The sequence below is a fragment of the Elephas maximus genome, chromosome 15, assembly GCF_024166365.1.
Source record: "Elephas maximus indicus isolate mEleMax1 chromosome 15, mEleMax1 primary haplotype, whole genome shotgun sequence".
Lineage (NCBI taxonomy): Eukaryota > Metazoa > Chordata > Mammalia > Proboscidea > Elephantidae > Elephas > Elephas maximus.
The window spans coordinates 44,985,483-45,003,189 of record NC_064833.1 but is presented as its reverse complement, the minus strand read 5'-3'; the positions used below and the strand labels follow the sequence as shown (position 1 = coordinate 45,003,189).

At 40.1% G+C, this 17,707-nt stretch overlaps 1 protein-coding gene across 3 annotated transcripts in view; it reads left to right on the top strand.

The window, feature by feature from the left end:
* The window catches only part of CPQ (carboxypeptidase Q), a 534,503-nt gene that overhangs the window by 239,039 nt on the left and 277,757 nt on the right, over positions 1-17,707 (top strand). The gene's annotated exons all lie outside the window — the stretch shown is intronic.

The window sequence follows — 17,707 nt, the reverse complement described above, 5'->3', positions numbered from 1 at the left end:
GGGGAGGATGGATTGTCTGGGAAGAGGCTGTTCTGGTCAAGTTTCAGTTTTCAGAGAAAGTTTAGGAAAGACAGAACATGAACCTGCAAAGCTGGTCCTTATAGACTCATTATATGCAGAAGCTTGATAGATAATTTTTCCTGTGAAAACTTTTGCTCAGTTGACTTGAGAAGGGCAGGACTAATTGAAGGGCAGAGTAGGATCCATTGTGTGGAAATCTAGCCCCTGAATAGTTGAAAGCTGTATTTGTATATATAAAAATATATACATTGTACTTATTCCATGCGGAGCACCTTGGCGTTTGAGATAATATTAGTAGCTAATAGTTGTGCTTATTGTGTAAATTATCACATTTAATCCTCTTACAGCTCAATGAAGTAGGATCGATTGCCTTCGTTTTATAGATGAGGAAACTAACTTAGAGGGGGTAGTTTCTTGCACAAAGTCCACACAGCTAGTAAGTGGCTGGGAAAAGAGTTTTGAACCCAGGACATCGTGACTGTTAAACCAAGCTTTAAATCACAATTTATGTGCAGCTTCCAGAGAACTTTTATTCTTGCTTAGTCAAGCTTGAAAATTAGATAGACCTAGAGGTAAATCTAAACTCTGTACTTTGCTAGTTTAATGTTAAATAACTTGGGCAGGTTAATTATAGAGTCTTAGTGACCACCTCTGCAAAGAGAAGGATGATATATGTAACTGACGGAATTATCGCACATCCAATAGTCCAGTACAGTGTTCGGCACATCACAGACACTACTGAGTGTAAGTTTACTTCATTCAACATCAAGTGGTAGGAAACACATCTCTTCTATAAAGTTTCTGTACAAATCTCTTGTATTAGTAGTTTTGAAATTCTGAAAATAGAGCTTGAAGGTAATGATATTCAGGACTTGTATTTTGTTTGAGGATATCAGTGGAACTGAGAAAAAAGTAAATAGCGATGGACTTTGTCCCTCCAAAACAAAACCTTCTGTATATATCTTGAGTCAGGACCTCTTTTAGACTTGAGGGCTGTGCTGCCATAAAAATTCTTGTAAGTTCAGGAGCCTTTTCTCTCTGGCATACATCAACCCTGTGGTTGTGGCCACAGAGATAATGAAAATGCAAGATCTCAGGAGGACCATAGGCCATTAGATAGCTGTGAGTTGAGATCAACTCGATAGCACACAACGACATGGATAGACCACAATTTGTTTACCCACTCAGCAGATGATGGACATTTGAATGGTTTCCAGTTCTTGACTATTAACAAATAAAGCTTCTGTGAACGTTTTTGCACAAGTCTTTCTGTGGACATATGTTTTCATTCCTCATGGGTAAATACCTAGATGTGGAATTTCCAGGCCAGCTTGGATTTTAAGCACTCTGATCTTTGTCAAGATGCTTGACTTTCTGTATTCTGTAGGAGTCGCACCTTGTCCGCATGGATAGATGAACAATTCCAGAGAGGTCTCAGGACTCAGGATTAAGTCTTTCACCTCTAGCATGGACTTGTATAGTGCTCCAAGAGTTGGTCATAAATACCAAGATGTAGGAGCCCTGGTGTCATAGTAGTTAAGAGCTACAGCTGCTAACCAAAAAAAAAAAAAAGGAAGAAAAAAAGGTCAGCGGTTCGAATTCACCAGCCTCTCCTTGAAAACCCTACGGGGCAGTTCTCCTCTGTCCTATAGGTAGGGTCTCTATGAGTTGAAATCAATAGCAACAGGGTTTTTTTTTTTTTTTGGTACCAAGATGTGAAAGGTAGAAGATTAACAAAAGTTGTCACACAAAGAAGTGACAACATAACTTCTACAGAAGGACTTTCAATGAGCGCAGCAAAATAAAGTTCATGTGGCTGTGTTTTTAGGGAGAATCTGCCTTATAATTGGCCTGGAAGCACAGGGCAGGCCCAGCAAACGTGTAGTCTCCCTCCAGGTGTTAAGTTAGTTGTGAACTTGAGTAAATGCAGTCTATCCCGGACCTGATAAATGCTACCTCTCCCATGAAGCCTCCTCTGGTAACCCTTACCTCATCCTAACCCACAGCACTTTGTACATTGTTAGGGTGTTATCTCCCACCCCACCAAAAAAACCAAACCCACTGCTGTCGAGTCGATTCTATAGACCCTATAGAACAGAGTAGAACTGCCCCATAGAGTTTCCAAGGAGTGCCTGGCAGATTTGAACTGCTGACCTCTTGGTTAGCAGCTGTAGCACTTAACTACCACCAGGGTTTCCTACCTCCCACTAGAGCTCATACATGCCCTGAGAGCAGGCACTCTGTTTCTGTTATTTTTGTTTGTTTATGTGTTTTCCCTAATGCCTAACCCAGGACTTAGCATGAAGTAGCTTGTCAATAAAAAAGAGGTACCTTGTTTTCAGTGAAATAAAGAGAGATAGTAAAGGAGTAGACTAAACCGAAAAAAAAAAAAAACATGGGGAGCCCTGGTGGTGCAGTGGTTAAGAGCACAACTGCTAACCAGAAGGTCAGCAATCTGAATCTACCAGCTGCTCTTGGAAACCCTATGGAACAGTTAGTTCTACTGTGTCCTATAGGGTCACTATGAGTCAGAATTGACTCAGTGGCAGCGGGTTTGGTTTTTTGTTTTTGTTTCATTGCCATTGAGTTGATTCTGACTCATAGTCAACCCTGTAGGACAGAGTAGAGTTTCTAAGGAACAGCTGGTGGGTTTGAACTGCTGATCTTTTGGTCAGCAGCCAGTCTATTAACCACTGTACCACCAGGGCTTGTTGGGGAATTTTCTCAATTTTTATTTTTTTTTAACTTGGAATTTTTTCAACTCATTTAGAACACTAATTGTTCTGTCGGCATTTTGAATATCTTCCCTGAATGCATCTCAATTTCAAAATGTCCAAACTGAACACATCAACTCCTTCCTACATGATCTGCACCTTCATTTCTTGTCTCTATTAAGTGAGCCATATTCACCTGTCAGCACAGTTAGAAAACTTCAAGTTTATCTTTCATTTCCCCTCTTTATCACTGTCGTATAGCCAGGCACCGTGTCCTGTTCAGCCTGCCTTTAGCAGACCTTTTAAAAATCTGCCTACCTCACCTTTCCCACTATTGCTGTCCAAATACAGGCCCTTGCCATTTCCCTCCTGATTTTTATTTTCCTTCTGGTCTCTCTCCTGCTTCTGATTTTTGCAATGCAGCTGAAAATTATCCTTTAAAACAGTGATCTTGACATGGTGTTCCTCTGCTTTCAGGCTGCCCTCCCCCATACCCTATAAGATAAAAATTGTGATAAAGATAAATGATGGGGTGAGTGATTAGAGGTTAGCAGAACACAGGAAAAGGGAGGGAGGATAGTTTGGGAGGCTTGGATGGCAGGCAGTTACAGTTAAAAGGAAGCTATATGGTATTGTTCATAAATGAAGATGAAGTGGAATGAAGAAAGGGGGAAAGGAAATGTATGTGGAGATTCAGTGCCAGCTGAGACCTGTTCTTTTGTAGGCAGTGTCGGCTTCAGCTCTCCTAAACTCTGGCAAACTTTCCTAAAGTCATTCAACTTTATTATTAATTATCAATAGTGCTGACAGTGACATAAATTTGGCTTTGATGGTTTAGATTGACTTCCTTATCTCTGACACATCCTTTGTAACTTGTTCCATACCGTATTAAAGATTAGTGCTACAAATAAGGCTGAACAAATTCGTTGCAGTAGAATTTCTAAAAAAAAAAAGAGGGTGTGTCGAAATTACCGTTGTTCTGCCTACGGGTTGAATATGCTGGGGAGACATGAAGGTAGGCAGAGGGGAGGAAGGTGGGCTAACACTCAGGCTGTGGCTGATAGTCTTTACCGATAATAGCACAATCCCTTACCATCTCGTTACGGAAGCTGCTACAGCAACTCAATAAAGACAAAGAAGTTAGCAAGTAAAGCATCATTCAGTTTTGGCCCAGGAACCCTAGATCAAGATGTGGTGAATTTCAGCTCTAGAAAAGTGTACATGTGATTGATGCAGCATTGATACATCTCAAAATCCCATTTCATAGAAAATTTGGCAAAGGATATAGGTGATGGTTGTACAACGTGATTATTGTAACTGATCTCACCGAATTGTACAAGTGAAAATGTTTAATTGGCAAATGTGGTATTACATATATCTTTACAACAATAATAAAACAAAAACAAAACCCAGTTTCATAATCTAGTCATAAGATTGGGCCAAAGTAACAACAGATGTTAAAAAAAAATGCCGATACACAAATAATTTGTTAAGTTCAAAATATGTGAAAGTGGCAGAGAGGGTAACACAAACAACAAACCAAACCCATTGCTGTCGAGTAGATTCCAATCCATGGCTACCCTGTGTGTTACAGAGTAGAACTACTCCACAGAGTTTTCTTGCTGTAATCTTTATGGAAGGAGATCACCAGGCCTTTTCTTTCACGAAGCCGCTGAGTGGGTTCAAACCACCAACCTTTAGGTTAGCAGTCAATTGCTAACTGCTTATGCCACTTGGGCTCTATATTGTAGACATTAAGTCCTGTCCTCTCCCTGAATAACCCATGGTGTCACGTTTTGGCTTCTCCACGCCAAGACTTCTCTCTCCACTGTGGATCAAAATCTGCACTCCTCCGTAATTTGAGCATGTCGTGTAGAGCTCAGCAGACCTCGAACGCATCAAGAAGTGTATTTCATTGGGGAAAAAGCAGACATCGGGAAGCTCTGACATTAGGCCTCTGAAGTCCTTTCTCTCAGACAGCTTTATCCCTGAGAAACCAAATCATATATGAGGCCCATCCATTGTTGAGAATGAGTCTGACAGAGTGGGAAGAGAGTTCTTTGACTTCCGAGCAGATACACCCTGGCACTAAGATAGGGATATTATTTCTAGTTCATTAAGGAGCTAATTTGTGTTTTAAAATTCATAGGAGACTTGTTGCCAGCATGAATAGCTCTTTATTAATTCAGCAGAGGTCATCCTAATACTTAACATAGTCATAGACAGAAGTACCCAAAGTAAAAACCAAATTCATTGCTGTTGAGTCAATTCCGACTCATAGTGACCCGGTAGAACAGAGTTAAACTGCCTCATAAGGTTTCCAAGGCTGTAAATCTTTATAGAAGGAGACTGCCGTATCATTCTCCCATGGAGCGGCTGGTGGGTTTGAACCACTGACCTTTCAGTTAGTAGCTGAGTGCTCAACCACTGTGCCACCAGGACTCCTTAGACAGAGATAGAGAGGTAGGGATTTTAGAGATATAATACCAACGGTGAGGATGGCGCAGGACCAGGCAGTGTTTCATTCTGTTGTATGTAGGGTCGCTATTAGTAGGAACCAACTAGACAGCACCTAACAACAACAACAAACCAATCCCCTGGCTCTCATATGAGGAAACTGAACCCAGGGGTGACTTAGCCAAGGGAACACAGCAAATACATGACAGGAACACATCTGGGACATGACTCCGTATTTCCTGACTCCCATTTCTTTTCACCCAAAAGAGATTCCATTATGCCTGGACACACATTAGCTGGGTATTTATCTAGATCTGTGGGACATAGATTGATGCAAACTCGGGATACAGGTAATGCCATCCCTACCAAGTCATTGCATAGGAGAAATTGTGTCTTCACGTCATGCTTTTTCTTCTGACATCTCTTTCCTAGGCACAAAGAGCTTTCATGTATACTGTCCCTTGTTGTCTCAGAGTTTCCCCAGAGCATCCATGAAAGGGCATTACCTGGGAAACCAAGGCATGCTTGGTCTTGTTCTTCTCATCCTCCTTCCATAAAGTCTTTCTTGGCCTCATTCCTTTTTAGCTCCTGGTCACTTTGGAAGAGGAACTCAAGAATATATCACTTTTGTGGTGTTAATGACTCGTTATGATGCCCTGTTGACATGTTCCCCTGTCCCGTTTATACCCCCTTACCCCATCATCAGGTAATCAGATGTTTCTCTTTTAGCAGAGGACCACAGACATAGCCAAAATAAATCTAGTACCAATCACATCATTTACAAAGAAAAACAAAACAACAGCAACAACAAAAAAAACAAAAAAACTTCTAATTTTGAAATAATTCTAGGCTCTCAAGAACTTGCAAAGATAGTACAGAGAATTGGGTATACCCTTCACCCAGCTTCCCCCAATGATAACATCTTACATAACCATAGTTCGTTAACCCAGTAGCAAACTGATGGGGAGATACTGAGAGAGAGAGAGAGAGAGAGAGAGTGCTGCTTTATAGGTACCTCCCTGTTATGCAGTCAGGGCTGATGGGCATCTATGACAACAGAAAACAAGCCAGGGTAGAAAGCAAGAATGGCTTCGTGGGCACCCTCTGTGTAGTCCCGAGTGCAGGGCAGACCCTGCCTGGATGTTAGCCCAGGTAGTACTTTCCTGTGCTTAGTTTATGGTGCTTCCATGGCTTTACACACTGAAAAACAAACAAAAAACAGAAGGAAGACTGTGCTCAAACTGACCCGACTAGAAGCAAATTGACCTTAAACTAGGCATTTATTGCACCTGTAGGAGAGATTCTCACTGGTTGTAAATTCCCTTATGTTGACTCTGGGGGCTGATTTCATTTCCTTTGATCACCAGTGATTTCCTAGGCTTTATTATGAAGTTTCATTTAGTAGTGCAGTATGTTAAAATGCTAATGTATTCAAGAATTCTTTTGAGGGGATAGTGAGGAAAAGTGCTTTGATTTTTTTGGTTAATAACACCCAAACCCATTTTGATAAAGCCTTAATGAGGGGAATTGCTTTTTCAAACATACTTTTTCCCTAAAGCAGTTATTTTCATGGATTCAAAGAACAATTTCAGTTGCGTATACTAGCATCATTTCAAATATAATGTAGCACTACATAGGCAATTTGAGCACATAGAGATGAAAACCATAGTTGTTACATTGATTGGGAAAGGACAATTTACTTTTCCTTCGTGTGGGGCAGGCTTTCTCAACATCAGCACTATTGACAGTTTGGGTCAAATAATTTTTTGTTGTGGGGGCTATCCTGTGCATTGTAGGATGCTTAGTAGCATCCCTGGCCTCTACCTGGTAGATGCCAATAGTATCCCCTACCCCAGACATGACCATCAACAATGTCACCAGTCATTGCCAAATCTCCCCTGGGAGGCAAAAATCGCCCGAGGTTGAGAACCCCTAGTGTGGAATAATGGAAGAGGACTGGGTGGTGTCATGAGGCCTTGGTTTTGGCTTTGTTTGTGCCACAAATGTGCTGAGTGACTTTGGCACAATTAATACTTCATCTGTAGAACGCGGGATTTTGGAAAAGCTCTAAGGTCATTTCCAGGCCTAAAATGCCATTATTTTAAAAATACTTGAAGATGAAATTTACCACAAGGTTGGTGGTATACCCTCTGTACTGTTAGATGGTAACAAGTCTTAGTAGGAGCTCTTTGTAAAGCTAGTGTTGGAGCAGAGCATTATTTCATAGGGAAGAGCTGTTGGTAGGCATTTACAAAAATTCTGTGTTCAAATACAGTTACGAACTCATCTATTCAAAAAGTTAAAGAGGCTCCTTTTCTGTGGCACTTCGTAAGCCTTTAATGTGCTCATGTGAACTGGGAATCTTTACGAAGGGCTTTGTAGTACTCCCTAAACTGTTGGTTATGGAACTCTTTTTTCGTAGAGTATCTTAACATGGGAAACGCTGGTGGCGTAGTGGTTAAGGGCTATGGCTGCTAACCAAAAGGTCAACAGTTCGAATCTACCAGGTGCTCCTTGGAAACCCTATGGGGCAGTTCTACTCTATCCTATAGGGTCACTATGAGTCGGAATTGACCTGACGGCTGTGGGTTTATCTTAACATGAAACACATTTTGAGAAACAATAGGATAGATGCAGAAGATCCATTGGGTAGGTTATGTATTAGAGTTTTTATCCAATTATTAATTCAGCATACATTTATTGAGTATCTGGTATGTGCCAGGCACTAGGGCTTTAGCAATAACAATGGGTGTATGGGCAGTATAGCAGTTTGGTTAGAAACACAGCCTGTAGGATTCAAATCGTGCCTCTTATATTTTGTCTGTAGGTTATTTTAACCTCTCTGGGCCTCACTATATATTAGCCTTCCATTCAGAGTGGAGAAATAGGAAGAGTTCATTAGAAGGGATAGACCACAGAAGGCCTAGCATGCCATGTGAAGAACAGGGGCTTTCTCTTTTAGACAGCAGGAGAAACTGGAGGGCTGTAAATGGTACATTTGCATTTTATATCACTCTGTACTATATTTGGAGGTCTGGTGGCACAGTGGTTAAGAGCTTGGCTGATAACTAAAAGATCAGCAGTTTGAATTCACCAGCCACTCCTTGGAAACCGTATGGGGCTGTTCTACTCTGTCCTGTAGGGTCACCGTGAGTTGGAATCGACTTGAAGGCAATGGGTTTTGTTTTGTTTTAGTATTACATATGGAGCCCTGTGGCACAATGGTTAAGAGCTCAGCTGCTACCAAAAGGTCAGCAGTTAGAGCCCACTAGCCACTCCTTGCAAACCCTGTGGGGCAGTTTCATTCTGTCCTATAGGGTCACTATGAGTTGAATTGACTCCATGACACTGGGTTTGGTTTGGGTATACTATATATGGTGCCTGGGTGGTGCAAACAGTTTGTACTTGACTACTAAACTAAAGATTTGTGGTTTGAACCCACCCAGTAGTGCCATGGAAGGAAGGCCTGGTGATCTGCTTCTGTAAAGATAACAGCCGAGAAAACCCTATGGAGTAGTTCTACTCTGTAACATGTGGGGCTGACTTGAGCCAGAATTGACTCAATGGCAACTGGTTTAGTTGTTAAAGTTGTGTGTCAAGTTGGCTGGGCCGTGATTGTCAGTTGTTTGGCAGTTATGATGTAGTGTGGCAGTTATGTGATGATGTAATCACCTCCATGATGAGATCTGCTATGAGCAGAGCAGCCAGTCCGTTGGAAGGGAGTTTCCTTGGGGGTGTGGCCTACATCGAATATATAGGGACTTTCTGGCAAAGCTCTCTGGATTTTGCTCTGCTCTGGATCCTGGATTTGGCTTGTCATGGTCTTACCTCCAGTTCTTGGGACTTGAGCCAGCAGCCTGCCATCTTACCTGCCAATCTTGGATTCATCAGCCTCCACAGCCCATAAACGAGCAGCCTGCTGTCTGACCTGCTGATCTTGGGCTCATCAGCCCCTGCAGCTGTGTGAGTCAGAAACCTCCAGCCTGACAACTGACCCATTAACTTGGGACTTGCAAGCCTCCACAACTGTGTGAGCCATTTCTTTGTTATAAACCTGTCTGTCTCTTACTCTATATATCTATGCTTCACTGGTTTTGCTTCTCTAGAGAACACAGCCTAAGACAGATACTATATACATCCGAGGAGACAGGTTCTGAAATTCAGTCAGGAGATAATGAAGGCTTGACTGAGGCAGTTGAGGACCTGGTGGCACAGTAGTTAAGAGCTTGGCTGTAATCAAAAGGTTCGCAGTTTGAATCCACCAGCCGCTCCTTGGAAACCCTATGGGCCAGTTCTACTGTCTTATAGGGTCACTATGAGTTGGAACTGACGGAATTTCAATGTCAATGAGGCAGTTGAAATAGTGGAAAAGTGGGGAAGGAATCAGGAAATGTTTAGGAAATAAAATTGGCAGGAATTGCTAGACATTAGATATAGGGGAGAAAAAGAGGGAAAAGAAAAATTGGGGTGCTAAGCAGAATTCATTCATTCATTCTACAGTTCCTACTATAAAAAAAAAAAATTTTTTTTTTTTTATAGTTCCTACTATAGGCTGGGTGAATCCAATTGCCCTCACGGCACATGCGGTAGAGTGGTGGAGATCAGCAATTAAACAAGGAACAGTAATAGAAAGTGGCAAGTGTTGTAATATGGCAGCTACACGGTATGGTGGGGGGCTCATCTCAGGGTCGTCCATCCTGGTCAAGGAGGCCTAGGAAGGCCTTTTGGAGAGAGTCATCTTATTCCTAAAGCATGAGTAGGAGTTAAGAGTTAAAGGGATGGGGTTAGGGAGGGAAATATTCCAAGCAGAGGGAGTAGTATATATGAAAATTTGTAAAAGTAGTCTTTTTCTTTTTTTTTTTAAGGAATGTGATGCTACTTCCCGTAATTTCCAAATTCATTTGATTATGAACTCTGTTTTCATAGAGTTATGCCGTAAAATAACCTAAAGAAAAGGCATGGCCTATTTCATGTATATGTGTTTTTACAAATAAATTATTAAAATGCTCAGCAATCCCTTTGGAAACTGCTTTAAAATTGATGCTGTCAAGACCCTTATTGGAGAAATAAGCAAAACCTGATTGACCTGGTGGACAAACTCATTCCATACATAATTGAATAGTTAGAGGCTGCTGAGCAAATGCAGCTTTGCCTTTCATCTGCATATGTAGTCTGATGATCTGTAAAACCTTCTTGATGGGTACAGCAAGCTATTCTGCCTGGGTGGGAGCCTTTCTACTAACTTACGCAGCTGTTTAAACTTTCATAAGCAAAGTAATTATTAAATCTTTCATGAACATATTGGTTGGAACATTTGTTCACATCTTAACCTTGAGTTGGAAAGTTTTTGGGAGTGGGGTTAAGAGTTTTAAGCTGGCAAATTTAATTCTTTTTTTTTTTTTCTTTCTTTCTTATTATAAACTTTTTATGGCTTAGAATCAGCCAACCTAAATCACAGAAGGAAAAATACATGTGTGGCAAGCATGAGACATTTCACTGTTTATTTTTCACATTTCTGAAATGTGCTCATAGCTGTGCATGCCTCTGGGCCCGTAAAGGCAGCAAATGGAAATAGCTCAAGCCAGACGGGCTGCTTTAGATAGATAGCCACCCAGGTAGGCAAGGCGAACCTTGGAGATTACTCTTTCCTGGACTTAGTAAGTCATCCTAGTGAGTCACAGTGGGGCTTGCAATCTTTCATAAGTTTGAACACCTTACCTTCATTAATGATGGATCCATTTAATAAAAATCATAATCCTAAGATGAATAATCATATACATTTAGGAATACTTACTGTGTAATAGGGACGATCCTAGTACTTCTTATGCATGATCTCCTTTAGTCTTGGCTATGATCTTGTCAAATAAGCAATGCTCTTATCCCACGTTAGACAATTTGCTGAAGAGTTGATTCCAGCTCATGGCGACTGCATAAGACTTTCAATGGCTGACTTTTTGAAAGTAGATCACCAGGCCTTTCTTCTGAGGTGCCTCTGGGTGGACTCAAACTTCCAAACTTTTGGTTAGCAGCATTAGCCATTTGCAACACCCAGGGACAGCCCTATGTTACAGATGAGGAGACCAAGACTTAGATCACAAAGTTCCCAAAGCTTCTGAGTAGTAGAGCTGGGCTTTAAACTGAAGCTGGTCTTTTCCCAGACCTTTACTCTTTTTTTTTTTTTTTTTTTTTAATTTTCATTGTGCTTTAAGTGAAAGTCAGTTTCTCATATAAATTTATATCCACCTTGCTATATAGTCCTAGTTGCTTTCCCTCAATGAGACAGCACACTCAGTCTCTCCACCCTGTATTTCCATGTCCATTCAGCCAGCTTCTGTTCTCCTCTGCCTTCTCATATCCCCCCCAGACAGGAGCTGCCCACTTGAGCCACAAAGCTCACTCCTCACCAGTATCATTTTCTATCCTATAGTCCAGTCCAATCCCTGTCTGAAGAGTTGGCTTAGGGAATGGTTCCTGTCTTAGGCTAACCGAAGGTCTGGGGACCATGACCTCTGGGGTCACTCTAGTCTCAGTCAGACCATTAAGTCTGCCAGACGTTTACTCTTAACAATTCATTATCCTGTACTTCTCAGTCTCTTTCTGTTCTATATTGTGAAATGCCACCACCTAAAGAGTTTCCTCTGTTTTACCCTAAAAAAAAAAAAGCCAGGACCACTGTCAGCATCTTAAGCAACAACAACAAATGCTTGCTGAACACCTACTATGGACTGTATGTTACAAATTTGGGAAATATTCTGAGGCAGAGAGGAGGGAAGATAAAGGGACCTTTGCTTTGTAGGTATAAGTAAAGCATGCAGTAAATTCTGGAACTCGGACTGTACTAGCTCTAACATAGGGCTTGGAGTACCACATCCTGGCTGGCCCAGCCCTAATGTATATATGTAATACTTTACAGTTTGCCTTGTACTTCCTATATAATCCCACATAATCCTCACAACAGGCCTTACTATTATGATTCCCACTTTAAAGATGTGGAAGCTGAGATTCATAGGGGTTAAATAATTTGAAGTCAGATGCACAGCTAATAAGTGGGAGATAAGATTCAAAGTTTGATTCCCCTCTATAACTTGCTATGGTCACAGGTAGAACCCTGCAGTTTTATATAGCATAAAATAAGTGCTTTAAGGATGCCTCAAAATACAACCTAAAAAATGAAAACATTTAAATAAATAATTGTAATTTAATGCAAGAAGAACAATTTTAATGGTTTTAAAATATGTCCATAGGTTCTTTGATCTCCTTTTAAGAGATTCAGCTTGATTCCCTTTTCCTAAGTATGGGTTGTACTTAGTGACATCTGAGTGAATAGAATGTGGCAGAAGTGATGGGGTGTGACATCCAAGATGATAACATAAAAAGCAATATGGCTTCCTCCTTGCTCTTTCTCTTGGATCACTCACTCTGGTGGGAGCCAGCTGCCATGTTGTGAGGACACTTAAGGAGCTCTATGGAGAGATCTACAACAGAGGAACTAAGGTGTTCAGTTAACAACCAGCACAAGTCAGTCAGGCATGTGAGTGAACCACCCATCAAGTGGATCCAACAGCTCCAGTCAAACCTTCAGATGACTATTGTTGTTGTTAGTTACTGTCAAGTTGGTTCTGACTTGTGGCAACCCCATGTGTGCATAGTAGAACTGCACCTCACAGAGTTTTCAAGATTGTGATGTCTCGGAAGTAAATAGGCCTGTCTTAAAGAGCCTCTGGGTGTGTTCAAACTGCCAACCTTTGGGCTAGTAGCCAAGCGCTTAATTGTTTCCACCGCTCAAGGACACTCTGGCCAACATTTTGATTGCAACCTTATAAGGGATCTGGAGGCAGAACCAACCAGCTAAGCCACTCCCAAATTCTTGGCCCACAAAAACTGTGAGATAATAAATATTCATTGTTTTAAGCTACTAAGTTTTTTTTTTTTAAATAAGATTTTATTGTGTTTTAGTTAAAAGTTTACACAGCAAAATTAGGTTCCCATTTAAAAATTTTTATACATATTTTTTCCATGATATTGGTTATAATCTTCACATTCTGTCAGCATTCTCATTGTTTCCATTCTGTTTGTTGTGTTTCCATTGACCTGGCTTCTCTTCCCCTCCTTTTCTTCTCATCTTTGCTTTTGGGTAAATGGTGACCATTTGGCCTCATCTAGTTGATTGTTTAAGAAAGCACATTACTCACAGGTAATATTGTTTATTTTGTAAGTCAGTCTATTATTTGGCTGAAAGTTGACTGTTATGGATTGAATTGTGTCCCCCAAAAATGTGTGTTGGCATGGCTAGGCCATGACTCCCAGTATTGTGTGATTGTCCACCATTTTGGTCTGGTGTGATTTTCCTATGTGTTGTAAATCCTACCTCTAAGATGTTAATGAGGTGGGATTAGTGGCAGTTATGTTAATGAGGCAGGACTCAATCTATAAGATTAGGTTGTGTTTTAAGTCAATCTCTTTTGAGATATAAGAGAGAGGCAAGCAGAGAGACAGGGGACCCATACCACCAAGAAACAGGAGCCAGGACAAGAGTGCATCCTTTGAACCCAAGATCCCTGTGCTGAGAGGCTCTTCGATCGGGGAAGATTGATAACAAGGACCTTCCCCCAGAGCCAATGGAGTGAGAAAGCCTCCCCCTGGAGCTGGCACCCATTATTCGGACTTCTAGCCTCCTAAGTTGTGAGAGAATAAATTTTTCTTTGTTATTTTCTTTGTGTTATTTCTGTTACAGCAGCACTAGATAGTGACCTCCAGAACTAGCTTCATTTCTAAATTCAAAGGGTATCTTAGGGCTTAGTCTCGGGGTTTCATCTAGTCTCTATTAGTCTAGTATGTCTGGCCTATTTTAGGAATTTGAGTTTTGTTCTACATTTTTGTCCCATTCTATCCAGGACCTTCTATTGTGTCCCTGGCCAGAAGGGTTGTTAGTGGTAGCTGGGCACCATCTAGCTCTGGTCTCAAGTTAGAAGAGACCATGGTTCATGTGGGCTGTTATTCCTGTGGACTAGTTTCTTCTTTGAGCCTTCAGTTTCCTTCTTAACTTTTGCTTCATACGAGTAGAGACCAATAGCTGTATCTTAGATGGCTGCTCGCAAGCTTTTAAGACCCCAGACTCTACTCACCAAACTAGGATGTAGAACATTTATCTTTATCAACTATGTTATGCCAGTTGACTAAGTTGTCCCCCAAGACTATGGTCCTAAGCTGTTTAACCCAATAAACCAATTCTGTGAGTTGTTTGAATATGTCTAGGATGCCTTTGTAACTATACCCACTGTGTGCTTTGTTGTGTACACGGATGTATATGCAGCACACTCAAACGTATATATGCCTACAGATACACCTATACATGCACGTGCATTTACTTGCATATGCCTTCCTATACACAAATATACATAACATAAAATGTTGTTTTAACTATTTCAAGTGTGCAATTCAGTGGCATTAATTATATTTACACTCTATTACATCTTAATGTAATAACTGATGTTCTAAGAGTTGACTTCGAGTCTTCAAGAAGTTAAGTTTCATATGGACCATTTAACAAGATAGGAAAGCAATTAAAAGATTGTTTGCAATATTTACTTCAAAAGTAGTACTGTGTAAATCTTTTAAATCTTTAGTTAAAGTGGAGTCCAGTCTACCCAGAATGGATTCTTCCTGAATTGTTACTTCACCAAATTGTCTGCATCCATGTTTTGAAAACTTTTAGCTTAAAGTTAGGGCTAAGGAGTAGCTAATGAGGGACACCTGGATTTTCCCCAGGGTTTCATTCCAGCAGCTCTGCTACAACAATTAGGTAGAAGTTAACATTTTATAACCAACTATGTGTTTTGCTTGGCATCATGCTAACCGACTGATTGTTTTAAAAAGAAACTTGCCCAAATTGTCTTGTTATTCTATGCTGTACCTCATTCATTGATTCACTGTTTATTGAGTGCTACCCATGTGTTACCCATTGTGATAGGCCCATAAACCAAACCTTTATGTTTGTATTGAAAAAATCTCTTTGCATCACAGTTTCAGCTCTACTGTTTTCTAAAGTTAGTAGCCATTCCTGGTAGAAAGACTATGTTTATTGTTTAAATTGGGTTTTTAACAAAATATCTGCTCATTTGAAAGACTAGAGAAAAGAATAATTTTTACTTGGAAACACATTAACTTAAAGACAATTGCTATTAACATTTTGCTGCGTTTCCTGCACTATCTCCTCTTATACGAATATTTTTATATAGTTATATTTTATAGATATTGTCAAATTCTAATTTTATATATCTTTAAGTTATCCTGACAAATGAGTATTTTGTAATTAACCTGTTCGATATTTTGGCTATACACAAATCTTTCAGTAAAAATAATGTCACATCTAAATAAATTTATAGCTAGGATATTTTGAAGTTGTCTTTTAGACTGTTTATACTTTGTGATAATGGTGTAACTTTAAGTAATAATCAATGGGAAGCTTAGGAAGAGGTTAATATGGTTTCTCTCCCCGCCAAAAGAACTGCCTTTGGAAAGTTCTAAGATGACTGTTGGGGCCATGTGCTGAATGTGCTGTCATAGTCATGCTGTTAGTTAAGTTAAACATGAATGATTGAACGAAGAACATTATTATTCTGTGCACTCTCTTGATCCTTAATTTAAGGTTAAACTAACTTAATTTAATGCCATGTGAATTTTTAGCAGCAATTATGGGCAGTTAATGCATGCTCTTCCTTAGTCATGCCTCCAGTCTTTGCCAAATTACAATATTTCATTCCAAATTTATTCTGACCAGATTTTTAAGTAGCACTGTCTTCTTTTTTTCCCTCAGTGTTTATATCAGAAGGTTTTTGAGTTTATACTATAAACCAGAATATATGTATTTTCGTAATAAACCGCCAAGAAGTGGGCCTGAATGCAAAGTCATAAAAATCAATGCAAATCAGTTTGCTGGACCCAGTCCTAGCTTCATCCTCCAGAGGATATTGTGTGGGCATTAGAGATGCCATCTTACCATCTCTGTTCCAGTATTTTCCCTCTCCATCTATCTTGCATACCGCCACCCAACCAGTATTCCTTCAATATGCCTCTATGTAAACGTATGTCTGTCAGTTCAGTATTTTAAAAAGTCAATGGCTCTCTGCTTCTACAATATAATAGTCGAAATTCCTTAAATCTGGCATTGAAAGCCTTGCATCCACGAGATATTATACTAGTCATACCTTTTCCTACAAGCAACCTGTGATCCAGGAGCCCCAGATGACTCTCTGTTCCATGTGTTTGATGTCACTTCCCTGTCTTTGTGCCTTCCCCGTGCCAATCCACTATTGAAATCTTGCCTACTCTTTGTTCATTTATTCATTCATTGATTGAATGGTTCAGTGACATTCATTTGTTGTTGTGGTTTTTAGTTGCCATTTAGTCAATTCCAACTCATGACAAACACATGTGTGCAGAGTAGAACTACTCCATAGAGTTTTCAAGGCTGTGACCTTTTGGAAACACCTGTCTTCTGCGGCACCTCTGGGAGAATTTGAACCACCAACCTTTTTGCTAGTAGTCAAGCACTTAACTGTTCACACCACCCAGGGACTCCTGACATTCATTTATTTAATAAATATTTCCTGAACACCATTGGATGCCAGACACTTTTGAAGGGTCAGGTCAAATGCACCCCCTCAAGAACCCATTCCTGACCACTTCAGCCAGATGCAATGTCTCCCTCTTCAGTACAGGTTGTTTTTATACTTCTCTTTTGTCACAAGTCATATACTTCATTTCTGTGTATAAAATAGGTGCTCAAGAATGCTTTTTGAATTAAGGAAGAAATGAATGAGTGGATAGATGGATGACCTAGTGAATAAAAGAAAAATTGTGCCTTTTCTTCTTCATTAACACAAGTTAATGATCAAAATAAAATGGTTTAACCAGAATGGACACTTAAGATTGTTATGGGTTTTCAAGTCTATAAAGTACCCTCAGTTATGGTTTCCATATTAGATTATCCCAGTAGAGAAGGATATGAAATCCCCACATTTGATTCACAGATCAATACTTTTTTTCCACTGTGCTTTTATACCGTATCCTATCTAGAAATTGAAGTCAAAGGCAGTATTGCACTTTTTCACTGGTTTTCAGTATGAGCCATAGTGATTTAAGGACATAAATGAATAGGGAGATACTACTTTCAGAATGCCAGTAGCTTATTTTAACATTCAAATGAACCTGAGTTCAGCATAGCAGATGAAATAATTTTGAAAAGCTATCTATTTTTAATAATAAGTAAGAGTTAGGGACTTTGATTAGTTCCTAATAGAAGTGAGGCACCAAAACAATAATAATAACCATTGGCTCTGCTTTTGAGTGCTTGCCTCGTGTCAAGGTCTTTATTGTCCAATTTCTTACTTAATCCCTAACAACCCTATGAATCAGGTACTTTGATTGTACTCATTTTACAGATGGGGAACTGGAAGCTTAAGGAGATTAGGCAACTTGTCCATGCCCATCGGGCTAGTATGTGTGCAGACAGG